Genomic DNA, 16,002 nt, shown 5'->3' with positions numbered 1-16,002 from the left:
AAACAATTGGGACTGATCCCTGTGGTTCAGTTGAAGCTGAGCTTTAAAGTGAAGCATGTCAGAAAAATGAGAAAGGCAAAGTGTAACAAGTAAAACCAGCTTAGGTCAATAATGATGCTGTTGCATCCAGTGTAAATGTCTTATGTGAACTGCACTAAAAAAAAGAATCCCAGTTGAAAGGGAAAGAAAAAAAAAAAGGAGGGTCAGGCAGGGTGAAATACAGCCTTTAAAAGCCCGGAACAATCTGCAACACAAACACTGAGGAGCTAGCAGCTTCCTCTTTGAATGAAGCAAGGTCTGACCCCTTCCTGTGTCACAACTCCCCGCACTTACTTAGTATATTTTCTACTGGCAGTAGAACAAACATTGATTCTATCACCTTCAGACACGTGTGTACTGAAAAAGACACCATACAGTATTACATTAAGTTTTAAAAGAGATAGAACACGTATTTGAACGAGCATCTTCAGATCTTTGTTCTCTGAACTGCTCCATAGCATTACATGTGATAAAATAGCTTCATATATTAACTTCATTTTTTTGAACGGATGATGTACAGCCACCTAAGAACACAAAATGACTGCTACAAAATTTACAGGCAAAACACAAGAAGATCGTGAAGAAAATGGTACTTTGGCATCTTATGCAATCCAAAGGTCTGCCTTACAAAGCTGAGTTAAGCCATGCTTTATGCATTACTTTTCTTCACCGAGATAAAATAGCCAGGTTGAATCTGACTCTTGGACACACACACACAAGTTTCATATGATTATGTTAACTGAAACTATGAACTTTGTAAAAAATGAAAGTAGTAGTGGACCCCTCAAGATCCTGTTCGGGTAGATCTGAGTGGAGCACAGTTTGTATTTGCCTAAGCTAAAGAAGAGAAGGCTGCAAAGTGAAGGTGTGACGTGCTGCTGCAGCAGAGAACACAGTTTTGTTAGATCATAAACACGTAAAAGCACCACCTCTTTGACTAGTTTAACAGTTGATATTATGCAATTTTGACTGTACAGAGTCAGCTGGCATTCGTATATTCTTTTCCTATTAATCAGAACATTCCAACAGATTCTAACTTTCTTTAAGTGTTAAAGAAAATAATTACATTGGGGTTTTTTTGTGTTGTATGTATGCTTTTTTTGGGGGAAAAAAGTCAATCTAACTCTACATTAAACATCAAAGTTTAAGATGTAACAAAATTAAGACATTAGGCAATTCTACTAAAATGACACTAAACCAAGATAGTTTAAAAACTGATTTTTTTCTGTTTTATAAAATGGAACTAAGGAGAAAAACCTCAATGAATAACTAATGGTTAAAACAAAGTCTAGCACTAACCTAGTTGAAATTTTAAGTGTTCAATGGAATGTATTTGTTTCCATATCTCTCTTTTGAACCCTGATACTTGAAGCTCTATGTTTCATTTATTTGAACTTTGGTTCATCTCAGTGATACTATCTAGTTAGAATTGTCATGTTCAAACCTGTGAGTTATAAAACAAAATTAAACCCAACTTATCTTCTCAGGGAGTGCTTCTGGTGCAAATGCTGGCAAGAACTTTGTAATTCCTTCATATAACTGCATCACATGATATGCAACTGGAAGTAAAACTGTCCTAGCACAGGGGATACCGAGTAACTTGAATCCCTCTGAGGATGAAAGCAAAGCAGAAGAGGCTGAAGTAAATTTTGCCAGGTTTCACTGAAGGAGATCTGAAAACACAAAGAGGAAAGGCAATTCACCCTTTCCTGCCTGCATTTCCAAAATCTGACTTTGCATTTTGACTTTTCATCACACAAAACAAGAACAGGCCACTCACAGGTTCAAGATGACTGGACATCCTGAAATAGGGGCAGAAGCAACAACACAGCTTTGTTCCCTTATGCCTCCCTACAATGAGAGTGCTACAAGAATCATCATAAGAAGGCAGGAAAGCACATGGATAATACTGGTACAATGTGCTGAAGAGGAACAACCTTAGGGAGCGCACAGGCAGAATCTTCACTTAACCCATGCTAACTGTACGAGAAAAATCTTTTCAACTGTTTGTTTCTAAGAACTCCTAAATTGGAGTATCATGGCGATGTCAAAACTACTAATGTCTGTGAGACATGGTAGTCCAGTCTTTGTGGTTTCATTTCTCTAGTTTATGAAAATTAACTAGAGTGAAAGCTATGAACATAACATGGACTGCATACGCAAATATCCTGACCTGCCTCTCTTCCTAGTTCCCTTAAAAAAAACCCCAAACCCTGCTAAGTGTGTTCCTTGCTGCAGCATTGCCGTTGACCTGTCATTCCTGTCCTTTTTCAGATGCAAAGACAGGCTAATTTTGATCTAATTTATTCTCAATCTGCCAGATAATGCTTATGGAGCAGTAGGGATCTAGGACGTGGAAAAGAAAGCCCAAAATATTCCAGTTTTTCCCAAGTCTGTCAAACAGACACTAGATGGAAGTTTTCATGACTCCCAGGATTCCAAGCTAGGACATGTGAACTGTGGCACTGGGGTTGTGTGTAACGACCTTGTGCACCTCCTTCTTCTGCTCTTGGGAGACAATATAAAGAGTTGCTTTTTTTAGTTTTTTGTTGTGGTTTGGTTTTGGTTTTTTTACCCCTTTTCACCTCTTTTCAAGAAGAAGACTCTGACCTCAACAGAGCAAATATTACAAGGCACCCAGAGTACTATCATGCTACGTGTTAGGGAGTATTTAACTCGGTGTATGTACAGCCCATAGCTCTCTATAGCCACTGGACCAACAGGACATGAACTATGTCATGGGATCATAAGGGAATGCTCACGCTTTGTCAACCAACCCAGTTGTGGTAACTGCTGCCTGACTACTCCGACTGTCCTCAAAATTACTTTATATTCACAATACATCAGTAGTTATCACAGCAGGTGATACTGTTATGGCTTTTTGCCCCTCAATATCAATTAATGATTCTGTGACAATTGTGTAACTGGTCTTATTTCTCCCTACAATCAGCTACTTCGTCTCGGTTGAGAGAGTGGATTTGTATTTAAACTTCTGATTGATAGAATAATAAATATTTCTAAATATATTTTTTATTAAAAAGTCACTGAGTGCTAGGTTTCTAAACAAGAGAAAGGTGGTGAAAGGGAGATGACTACTTCCCTGATTAAAGCACTCACCTTTCTGTAATCAATCTGAACCCAAATCTTCCCCTCTTCATAAAAGGGCTGTGACAAGAGGATAAAGCCTTGTGAAAAGTGTTGAGGGGGTGTTCTCTCTCCCTCTTGCTTAAATAATTTCAACCTTTTATAAACATGTTTCCTGAACTACAGATTGGAAGCCAAGTATCTTACTTGTCAAAGTTAGCGATTAACTCCCCCTCTTACTCTGTTCAACAGCTGTTTAAGTATTTTATGCAAAATAAAAACATCAAAAGGAAAGAAGAAATCAGTGTGGACTGGAATTTGTGTTTTCCAGTAGTAGAAGCACCCAGTTCCTCAACCTGCAGGTAATTCTGAGCCTCTCTCAATTCTTTCCATTCCTTTTCCATATAAAACATGCAACTGGAGAAGCATGCAAAGCCTTGCAAGCAGAGTTGCTCCCTGGCAGATGAGATATCCTAATTCTCATTAGCATTTCTTTATGGAAAGGAGAACAAACACCCAGCAACACCAAGCAGCCTGCTTAAGGTGCTCTTGATTGAACTCCCCTCAGATTAGGGAAGAAAAGGGTAAAGAGGATGTCCCATATTGCACATTAACTGTTCTCATCACTACACTGGTAGCTAAAGAATCAGAAATCATTTTGCAGACTTTGAATTTAATTTCCTCTGGGTTTCTTTCAGTCTCCTAAAAGAGATTTTACCTCAGGCCAAGTGCAACACTTCACCTCTATGGGCATGGAAATTATTTTGGTAAAAAAATTCGAGAAAAATTAGTTATACTCAAGCCATTTTTTAATGTGAAAAACCTCTGTGTTTTCCTCTTCAGCAAGCTATAGGAAAAAAATCCCATTTTTTTTCCAATTGCATCTACTCAGGAAGTGGCAATAAATCACTCCCTAGCAGTTATTCCAGAAAATTAAGGCTACAAATGCATTCGGGGTGCAACGGACAGATCAGCCAATATATATGAATACATACTGAAATGCATACACAGACACAGACACATATGTACAACTCAAACTTTGCTTCATTTATAGTCCTGACAAAAACGACCTTCATGGGCCAGTACCTCCAAAGGACTTGGAACTCCCATCTCCAATGGAACTAGTGGCTTGCACAAGGGAAATCCAATTGACGCAGTCTACTTAAACTTCCAAGTGAAACGAGGCCATGTATACACATTTCTTAGAGGAAAGATACCTGCTGTTGAGAAAGAATGAAGGGTAGCAACCCTCACCCAAAGGCTAAGAAACTACTGACAGGGCAAGGAAAAGAGGGTAAAAATGGTCCTCAAAGAAAGAATTTAGCAATAGCATTCAGCAAGAGCCTGTATTAGGGTATATCAAGAAATGATTCAAAAAAGGTGGTGGTTAGTGAGAGAACAAGATCTTTCATATATAATTACTCAAGAGTACTAAAGATGAAAATCAACAGATGGCAGAAAGACCTGATACTGACCAGGGTAACAAAATAGTAAATGAAATTCAACGTAGACAAATGTAAAGATACAGATATGGAAGAAGAAAGTGATCTTCACTTTATATATGAAATTACAGTCTCTGAATTATTATTACACATTAACGAGACATTGGTATTTTAACAGTTCTATGAAATCTCGATCTGTGGTGGTTAACAAAGACAAAGCAAATGTTAGGCAAGAAATACAACACCTCATGCCACGGCTTCCCTACCTTCAGAAATGTTTAGAAGAGTTAGGCAAGATATAAAACCACATAGCAAAGACATTTGGAGTTTCCACAGGAGTGACAATTAGACTGATTTGGACTTGTCAAACTGGATGAGTGATGACAGAGGAGGGTTATGATGCACATTTATTATGAAGGTGGACAGGAAATGATCATTTGTTGCTGGTTCAAAAACAAACAAACAAACAAAGTTATTTCTTCACACAGTGTATAGCTAAGTTTTGAGAATCCTTTCCATGGAATCCCATAGCTCCCAAGTTTCCATTTAGTTCAAAAAACTCACTGGGTCACCAGAATTGTTTAGCAGCACAGTGACAAACACCAGACCTTTCAAGGTTCCATTTTTTGCTGGACCATTTCTATACTCATCTCACTAAACATGCAGTTCTGCACAGTGCTTTTCTTCATAACCTTATCTGTCTGGTCCTCACTGTGCCTTTCCTGCCCATACAAAAATGCTGAAAAATTTTACTGCTCATTCCAAGCATTCTTGCTACATTCATCCGGCATTAGACAGTGACAAAAAAATTATTTAAACTGCAAAGTAATCCTTTGTTGTCCTAGCCAAATTCAAAAGCATTATTTTTACTCCCATCTTCCAGTTTTCATCTATCTATCTATCTGTCTAGAGTCACAGAATGAGAAACAATTGTCTTCAGACTCATTCGGACATGCACAATACTGCTGCAAGTAGTGCACAAGGATGCACTGATCTCCACAGACCATGCGGTCCTGTCACCATCACACACACACTAAAGCCATCTGAAAACACCTCTAATCCATGTAGATCTTCACAGTATCATTGGCCAATTACTGATCCATGTTTCAGCACGCACAGATGTACTCTTGCATACTCTCTCGATATTTTGAGGTAAAGTGGTCCTGAAATGAGACTCCTCCCTGCCAATGCTAACCAAATGAATTAAAAAATGAAACAATTTTTCAATCACAAATCTCAAACCTAGAACCATAGTAAAAAAAATTAATTAAAATTGAAAAGCAAAATTGAAAGCAAATGTATCAAATAATGACACATTAAAGCTTGCCTTAAACACATTTCTCATATGCAATGCTTGATATTTTATATAAGTATGGTATTAGTTATACTTCACTAGTTGCAGACCAGATCCTAGGCATGATAAAAAAATATTTCACAGAAACAAGAAGTCTGTCCAAAAAAGGAGGTGGGGAAAATACGTTATTTCCTAGAACACTAGTCAAAGAAAATGTTCCTGACTAACAGCATCACTATTCTCACAAACAACCAGCTAATGAGGCAAGGTTTCTAACTTTTATTTAGGTACCTTAACAATAGGTAGGTTTTGGTGCAGGGAATTAAACCAAGTATTTGAAAATTAATCATAATGAAAATATGCATGCAGTAAGGTGAACCAGGAGCCCATAATCATTTACATAACATATTTTACAGTTCTTTCATTATATCTTGAAGAATATAACTTTATTAATCTATCAACATTGATGCAAAAAAATTATTTTGAAAATAGAAGCCTACAGTATGTCTAACCTACCTGTAATAATAAAATGTATTTTAGAACAAGGCCTAATTCAATATTTTAGATTTTAATGTGACAATTATTACATTAATATCACCAGTTAAAGAGAATAGCAATAAACCATTAAGGTGATTATATGAATCACCACAGGGCTATGAAATGGGAAACACAATGAGCTTCAGTTGTATTTGAAATTTTGAAAACTTTTAAGTACAGTATTCTATGCCCACAAATAAAATATTTGGAATAGATTTTGCACTTGTCAGGTACCAAGAGGTTATGTACTACTATTAAAATGAAATAAACAGAACTTGATAGATTTTAAACACGAAGTTGTGACAAACATGCTTGCACACTAGATGAAAAAAAATCATATTAAAATAAACAAGAAGAAATATTTAAAAGATTAAAAAGGTATACGAAATCTAGGATAAATATTACTACTGAAAACTGTGGGAAAAATAGATTTGCAAGGCTTGTACTAGCTAGATTATCACAGATGAGATTTCCCTCTACTAAAAATAAGGGTTTTTTTAAACAGCAAATAAAAATTATTTCTTCATAAAAGGCATTTAATGTAACTATTTCCAACTTGAAAAAAATAAAGCTCTTGAACTAGAGCCCAATATTTAATTTAATTGCTTTCCATTGCACATCTAAGGAAGAGGAATTATGACTACTCTGTCATCTACTTGCATGCCAATGGACTTTTGTATTCCCCACTGCACCTCAAGTGGCCTGTAGATGTTAGAAAAGGCAATGGAAACACTGTTGGAAAGAAGTATTTTGGCCTCTCGCAAGCAGTACCTCTGGAACTTAACAAACTGCCATTCAGTTTTCTTTCCACTCACCAGTGAACACAACCAGGCAGCTGTGAGCGCCAGAGCCATATTCTGGGGTCATCCAATGTCCTCCCAGGCCCGGTTCCCCAGCTCTGAAGGAAGCCCTGGACGCCCAAGATGAGTTGCACCTCCAGCCCCACCTGCCACCTCACTTGCAGGCTCAGCAACCACAACTCCTGGCACAGGAGATGTTCAGCTCCCAGAGAAGGCACCACCCAAAAAAAGGTGCTGCTGTTTCCGTGAGGAAAACCCAATAGTCAACGGACAAGAATCAACTTTATGAGCCAGCTCATAGTAAAAGTTTCAATACAAGGACAGTCAGAACTTCATAAACTTGTGATATGCTTTGCAAGAAAATGCTAAACAATAACCCAGTAGAAATTGCAACAGTCAGAAAACTAACTAAACCCAAAATATTTAAACAACTACTAAAAGTCATGGTCACTGGGTAGGGTTATATGCACACATGACTTCTACAGATTTGAAACGGAACTTACAATATTTGGCAGTGGCTAATCCAAATGTTAATCACCCTCTGTAACAAATGCAAAGTGAAACACTATTACCAAAAAAACCCACACCCCACACTCAAAAACCCCACCACATTTTCCTTGTCTAATCACATGCACAAAGTACAAGGAGATAACACAGAGAGGAGACTTGCTCTTAGCACTCCTATACTTTTGAATACAGTGAAGAAACAATGACTTGTTATTTGCGTCTTTGGCAAATTCAGATTCCCCTTCCAATTTCCTTTCTTGAGAGTGCATCACAATTTGATATAAGAAGTGATTTGGTCTTGCTTATCTTTTACTCATCCAAACACTTACAAAGAGTGACTTCAAAAAGCTCTTAATTCTATTTTGGACTTCATCTAGGAATAGCACCATGAAGTCTTCTTTTAAAATTATTTTTAAAAACATTCCTTCTCTAAGATGGAAGGCATCCACCTTACTCAAAGACATGCTATGGAACACTTCAAGCCAAATACTCCTAATTTTAATTTTGTCAGGTTTTTACAGATTCTGACATAAAATTTCCACTACACTTTTCTCTCCCACTATCACAACCCCCATCCCTCCACCACTGAAGCAGCTGGCAGACTGATGCACTAAACACAGCCCTGTAAATTATAGTATGTATGAGATTAAACTTAAGCCTAATGCTACAGTCAACCTTCAACAGCTGAGTTCTATTAATGGACACTCCTTAAAAGAAATCCTTATTGGTTACTATTTAAAACTACAACTCTATTAAAATCTTGACTGAAAGAAATTACATGTGATATGTATTACCCATCACTGCCAGGACAACAACCTCTAGTTACGTATGTACTGCATTGTTTACCACGATTCATATGAAGTAAAAAAAATACAAAAGGGTTCACTAATCAAATACTATCAATGAATACATGATATGGAAAGAGATAAGCTAATTTATAATGATAGGAATTTTGTATAAACTAGAACAATAAGACTTCAAGAGTACTGAAAAGCCCAGTGCCATTATTACTCTTTCAATCTCCTTCCTATGTGGATTTATTTAAGATCAGCATTGTAAAATTACAGCACAGTCAAGGCACTGTAAAGAATTTAATAGAAAACATCAGGGAAAAGACAATTAATTGATGTTTCACTTCCAGACTTCAATTTCATACACGGGCCCAGAAACAGGGGGAGGGTGAGTAGGGTACTGTGCTGAATAGCAACTGCACACCTGTGGCATTCTGTTCACTGCTGAACATCTTCTCCTGTAGAATACTTTCTCCTCTCAAATGCACAATCCTTTCAGACTCAACTCTCCCAAGAGTTTCTGCTTTCTCATTCAAAGAATCTTTTGAATGAAGAAATTTTCAATTATTGACAGATCAACCTAGGGCCAAGTAGGCAGCTTCCTACTTAGACTACTCGTTGACCTTGTAACTCTATATATCATACCTCTTTCTACATCTGCTTCCCTGTTTTAGGCTCTGTCACTGATGATGAATTAGTAACAACAAAGAAGAAAGCCATTTAAGCAATGGGATGATAGTAGAAACTATATAAAAAAAGCCAACCCTATCAAATGTTGTGCTAGTTGCTTCTAAGAAATCGGGTCAGCAGGTCTGAACACAGCTCCATTTTTAATTCACATGCTAGACTAAAAAAGAAAGCACAACAAACTCCCTCCAGCCTTGAGCAGGTCTCAGCAACCTGCAATGTGAAGACATAAGATGTGGCTTTTAACATCAGATGCACATTTTTCAGTCCCATCACAGTTCATCCCTTGGACCTGGGTGTTACTCTCTACATTCAGGTTTATTTTGTCTGGTACATCTCTGATGCAAAAAGCATGTGCTGTCTTGCTTTAGCCTGGGTTATGGTGTGGCTGGTGGTTAGGAGATTTTCATCTCTTAGGAGGTGGAAGGTGAGAGAATAGCTCCTAGGTGGTAAGGCTACTAAATCCAAATATCTTGCTTCCTGGACAAGTAAATACAGAGAAGTAGGATTTTGTTGGTTTTTTTCTTGAATGAACATACCCTTGTCAATCTATCTTTCATTGAAAATATAAAAAGGCTTAGGACTGTTTGCAGTCCTGAATAAGCACAGACAATACTGAGGTGACCAACACTCTCATGCATACAAGCAGCTATGAAGAATTTTTCTTTATTGCCTCATTTGAATCAAGTATTAAAATGTCAATTGATTATTTTATTGATCTAAATGCTTTTCTGAATCTGGCCAGACTCTATCAGCAGTTAGGATATAAACAAAGTAACAGAGTAAACAAAGACAGAATTTGCATTTTTGCATCTATTCAGAGGCTCAAGAACTGCTAACAAAAACTACATCAGTCCAAGAATATGTAGGGAAAAAGACGAATTCAAAGGACTGCTGGTTTAGTTTTGCCTCTTCAAGGGTAATATTGACTCAAGCTGGATGGTCCATGCAGGGATGTACTATCTAACTTCTACGGGAATGGCACAAAAGATGGCTCGTGACCCCAGTTTCAGTGTCTGCCATTATGCTGGGCTTGGAAATCTTGCACTGACACGGACATGACAGACCCACATGTACCACCACAGGATCTACAGCTCAGATTTTCATTGCTGACAGAAGACAGGTTTATGCCACTGGCTGTGCTTTTGTCTTGAGAACAAGATTTCTGATAGAAAGATTGTAAAGCTACTGAATATTTTTTTGGAAACTAGTAGTTTCCAATTTAAAGCAATGGAAATGAAAGTTGCAGGCAAAAATCAGCGTATCCTAGGCAGTCACCTAAATAGAAATGGGCATATGAAGTACACAAAACATTCAATTCCTTCTGTCCCCACTCCTACCAAAAGAAAAAGAATACTAGGATTCTTGTCAGTCTAGCTGCTACTGTTTCTGTTTTGAACAAAAAGCCAGAGGAATGAGACCAATTTTTATTATTTTAATTATTTTATGCAGCTAAACACAACCATGTGACAAGCAGAAAGTTATTTAATCAATAGTGATATCATGTAACAAGGTTTGACAAGGCTATGAAAAGAGAAAATCGCAGTAACAGAAGGAGAATCACTTAAAATGTCATTGTCCTTGAAGGGCACAAGAGTGCTCCCCCTGATAAAAGGTACAATGCAGTGGGTAAAATATTAACAATTGCAAAACCCCAAACATCTGTATTTAAGAAAAATCAAGGCACTGAATAATTGAAAATATAAATACTGAGAATCTGTTAAATGTGACAGTAATACCTGTATCAAAATCCTTATGCAAAAAAGATGCCAACTAGTAATGTTCCAGCTAGTTTTAAAAAAAGCAAATAATTTTTATTCACACTGTAAGCTCAGCCTTCTTGTCTTTAATCATGGTTCATCAAATTGTAACGCACAACTGGCACAATGTAAAATAGCTAGTCTGAGTAATTCAAAATATATAACCTCTCTTAGGAAAATAATTATGATATGGAAAATAATTTATTTATATTCTTCAGTACTCCATTACTTTCTAGTTTGTTTTTCTTTTAAATGACACTTATACAGCCAAACAGAAGGATAAAAAGGAAATATCCTTTTGCAACTTTCATGAGGACATGAAGATGCCAACCCAAGGATTTATAACTCAGAACTAATGAAAATCAAGTGCAGGGTTTTTATTCTTTTTTTCTTAAGGGATAAAAATTTCTTAATTAGAAGCCTGTTAAGAGAACCTTAGAGACAGGCAGGATAGATAACAATGAGCCTCCAAAAACGAGATTAGCAAAAGAAGAGGTCTTCATGGTCATTTCTCCTTGACGAAGCAGAACTGGTTTCCTCTGTATGCTACAACTTCATCAAATGGGGATCTTAACTATTCAGTTCATTAAAATACCATCCACAGTTTTGGAAATTGTTCCAGAGCACATTTGGAAACTTGCTTTGATGGTTATACTGCCATTATTGTTTAATCAAGCTGCATTATTTAAGTTGGCTAATTCACCTCTTCCCCCAACTTTATTCTTTATTTTTAACACTTTCCCTTCATTAATTTATTTCCTCACATTAAAAGTAAAAGCCAAGATGTTCTGACAAGCTTTCTGTATGTACACTGCTTGATCTTCACTATGACAGAACTACCTTTTATGAGAGGTTTTCCTTTTAACAGGGAAAGACCAAAGTTAACAAGACTATTACTGTACAAAACATTAATAAAAATAACCAGAACTGTACCTGATGCTCTTCGGTCTAGTAAAGAACAATGCAATAGAAGAATATGAAACTTTACTCTTTCTGCGGCCAAAGGAAAATGGAAATGTGTCTTGGAAGATCATACAGGTGCCATCTTAACAAGTATTTAATGATGACACAGAATTAGAGTTAGCAGAAGTCCTATGGACAGAGCTCAGTATTGGTTGCCAACCAAAAAATCTGTAGAAAACAGATGTGTTGGAGAAAAAAACCTAAACAAACAGGAAGAACATTATTATACTTTAATATTGTACTACGGTACCATATTTTGGTGCCCCAAGAAGTGCTCTGTATCTTCACTGAGGTTGGCACTTGGGAACAAATTAAAATTTGTTAAAAATCAAAACTAAAATTCCTGACATGTTAAATATAGTTAAAAATGCTCCAAGTTGTATAACCAGACTGACTTCTCATTTCAAACGACTTTGTGGAGGAATAAATACAACTACATGTTTGCACATCAAAAAAAAATAAATCTAAGATATTGAACCACGGCAAGAGGTTACTAAAAGAAAAGAGCTTCAAAGGCAAACAACCATATTTCAGTGCTGTTGTTGATGACTTTATGTTATACTACTTTCTAAGTGCACAATAATACTGAATGACCTCAAGAAATTATTTGATATACATGGTTTATCCAGTAGCCTATAACAGCAAGACTATTTCAAGTGGGCTTATGTCATATGTACATGAATGGTTTAATCCTTACAAACGGATATAAATGTTTATCCCACAGATACAAGAATGTGAAACTGCTCTTCAAATAATTCAGTATTTCTCTGACTTAGGGGCTAGAACACATATACTACCTTGCAACACTGAGCTTTACATTGCATTCACTACATATATTCTCAAGTCCAGCAAGCCAGGCTTCTAATTAGCCAGATCTCTACTTTTACCTTCCGGATTTCTACTGTCTAAGGTTGTGTGATGTATTGCCTCCCATTAAAAATACCCTGAACCGCAACCAGATTTTTCTCATTTTCTGCTTGATATCCCAGGAATCAAACCCTTGAAAGTTAAATAACATCTGCCTCTATAATCTTCACAACTTCCCAGAGCCAAGGATGGTTGCCACATGTCTGAAATCAGAGGTAAATGAAACAGTGGGTCTTCTTACACTCCAGAGAAAGGCAAATGCCAGCAACGGCTCAAGAGAAGTGTTACAAAAACGTTTGCTAAACTAAGCATTCCAATGTTGCTCCAAAGCCAAGACCTTCAAGTTACAATGCAGGGAACTAAAAACATAAAGCATGTGTCTGGCATGGACCTAATTCCTTACTGAGAATATGGACAGGATCTTACCAGGGATATTAGCAACAAACCACACTTTGTGGGAAATTCTGGGATAGATCTCTACAAGACCTTGTCAGTAGCAATAAAGACTCCCCATGACACAGCCCACAAGAGCCAAAAAACCAGTAGTGGCTTCTAATGCTTTCTCATTCCATTGCCCGTGTTACAACTTTGAAGCTGCAATTCAAGACATTTATAATAATGCACTTCATGGTAAATATGACAGTCTAAACACCTCAAAGCCTACTGACAGACATGCTCAGCATCCCTGAATTTACAGATATACTGCTGCATGCTCTAACTAGTTAAAGAAAATCTGATCCACCAAATTGATTGTGTTCAAAGATGATAATAGTCTAAATAAAAGAGAAAATTAAATATTCCTGCTTCACAGAAGAGCCCTGTGCAGCCAGAATCAATGTCTCAAACGAAGATTTCTCCAGACCTTTCTCAATGGACTGTTGATATCATCACATATACAGTGAGAGACTATTCAGCCACAAGCAGCTCATGATTGATATATTTTCTAATAGATTTTTTATAATTTTCTAATCAGACAATGCAACTACAGATCAATTAATAATATCTACGTGTTAGATCTTATTTCTTAATAACATCTTCTTTAGATCTTATTTCTTATGAAAACAGCTATATGTTAGTAGATGCATTTCACACATACAACAGGTAGTACCTTTAACAGATTAATTTTTTGAAAATAAACTATTAGTTATTTTACAGTCATTCTCAAGACCTCCAAGAAACCTTCTATCTTCTAAAACTTCTTTTATATGGTTTTAGTACATCACCTTTACTGTTTTTTCTTTAAAACAAAATAATTTATCTATATATTTAAAGCTCTTTCACAGGCATTTCAGCAATATTCCTGTACATCTTTCCTGAAACAAGTCTGACTAGATTAAGTACAATCTTCAAGAGGTAACACCTTTGGTCAATTATTTTCAGTATTTTCCTTTTTTTTTTTTAATAGAGTCTATTTTTTTTTTCAAGTCTTTATTGACCTTAGGCTCTTAAGACAAGCAATTCAGAACTAAACATTCAATCATCCAGTGTAACAAGATTGCTATAATGAAGATGAAGTAAAAAGAAATTGTATAAATAATGGAGTAATGGAGAAAAGAGAAAAAGAAAAAAAGACAACAACTCACAGGATCTTTGCAGTTTACGGGCAATACACTAACATGGATGACAACTCGTTACTTACAAAGAGCTCAGAAGGTCCTTTCTAACATGGAGCAATTTACTCTCATCTAGAGGTAACATCGTTCCATATGCCTACTACATGAAAACAGGACCAACTTTCATACTGTTCCCCAAACCAGGCCATGTCCAGGAAAGAGCACAACTACGGAAGGCAACAGCAAGGTGTTACACGGGTTCTTCTGTTCTGCAGCACATCATTTACTGATGCACAGTTCAATGTTTATGGTACCCTCTCTACCTATGACCACGTCCAGAGCAGCTTTTCTGTCACTGAAAGAATCATAAGCTGGGCAAAAAAGAACCATAAGACCATGGGTAAGAACAAAATTTTGAAAAATAAAATAAAAACAGTAGGATGGCTTCTTGAAACAGTAAAATCAACACCTGCCCCCACCATTAAATTAATAAGCCCTTCTCATCCTATAGTAATACTTTTAGATCTTTTCTTATTCACTGGATATTTCACTATTACCATTTTTCCACAATTATTTCAATCTAGGTCAAAGCTGGTGGCGAGTCATACAACTGCCTCACAACATGAATGCAGCTGCTCCTGGTTGGTTGTCAGCAGTGCATCCATACAAACGCAAGGAAGTATTTTGGTAATACATCTTTAAAAGTAAATAAACTTCTTTTCTGTCCATCCCACTTACATTTTCCCCTTACTGAGTTGCTTTGCTGTCAAGAAGACAGAGAGGGGCGTATGATTTGTGAAGTTTACTTCTTATATGCAGGCAAGGAAAATCTCGCTGGGCTTTTTTTTCTTTAATGTATTTAATTGATTCCATCCTCAGTATTAGCTGCCTTTCATTATTATGCAATCACCTTCAAATTATTTTGATTAAACTAAATTTGATTAAACCTCATGCAAAGCTAGCTATTCCAGTCACATTTTGCAATCCTTTAAAAAAATAATAAAGCAACAAAAAAAATCACCACAGAAACAAATCACTGAACAAATAACAAATAAACCATGGGATAAGTAATAAATAAACCAGACTTTGGGATGAAGTTTTTCAGAAATAATTGAAAGTAGTTTGTTAATCAATACCAAAAATTTCTAACTGGAGTAATTTTGTTTGCAAATACTCAGCATCAAAATTGTCATCTCACTGTTGTCATACTAATTCAAAAATAAACATCTGCATATTTCTGCTGCTTCTCAAGATTCTCTTGAAAAATATTAATTTAAGAAACGTGACTCAAAATGCCAATTACGTAAAAAACTAAACCCTATGATAAATATAAAAATAAACCCTATATGTAGCTATGGATAAATCCCATCAGAAAACAATCCATAACATCCAACTTCTAGTTAATGTAGGTCAGTATCACAGACCTCACTTTGCAGCTTTGATAAAAGACAATCCAATGTTAGGTCATAATAGTTTTAGCCTAGCTAGTATCTAACTAACAGGATTTATTTGTTGTAGTAGGTTAATTTAGTATAACAAGTTCAATGTGAAAAGCTCAGCTTCTAGAACAACTAATTTAACTTCCTCTACAGGAAATACGCTTGTTTGAAGGCATTGCTGGTATTTTCTGTGGAAAGAACACAAGATAACCAGAAAAGTCTATCTGCAATGCCTCTGT

At 36.4% G+C, this 16,002-nt stretch overlaps 1 protein-coding gene across 3 annotated transcripts in view; it reads right to left on the bottom strand.

The window, feature by feature from the left end:
- Positions 1-16,002, bottom strand: part of ATXN7L1 (ataxin 7 like 1) — a 115,362-nt gene that overhangs the window by 59,416 nt on the left and 39,944 nt on the right. The gene's annotated exons all lie outside the window — the stretch shown is intronic.

The sequence above is a fragment of the Lepidothrix coronata genome, unplaced genomic scaffold (assembly GCF_001604755.1).
Source record: "Lepidothrix coronata isolate B3197 unplaced genomic scaffold, Lepidothrix_coronata-1.0 Scaffold32, whole genome shotgun sequence".
Taxonomy (NCBI): Eukaryota; Metazoa; Chordata; class Aves; order Passeriformes; family Pipridae; genus Lepidothrix; species Lepidothrix coronata.
The sequence above is the reverse complement of the archived record's forward strand: the minus strand, read 5'-3'. Positions and strand labels throughout refer to the sequence as shown.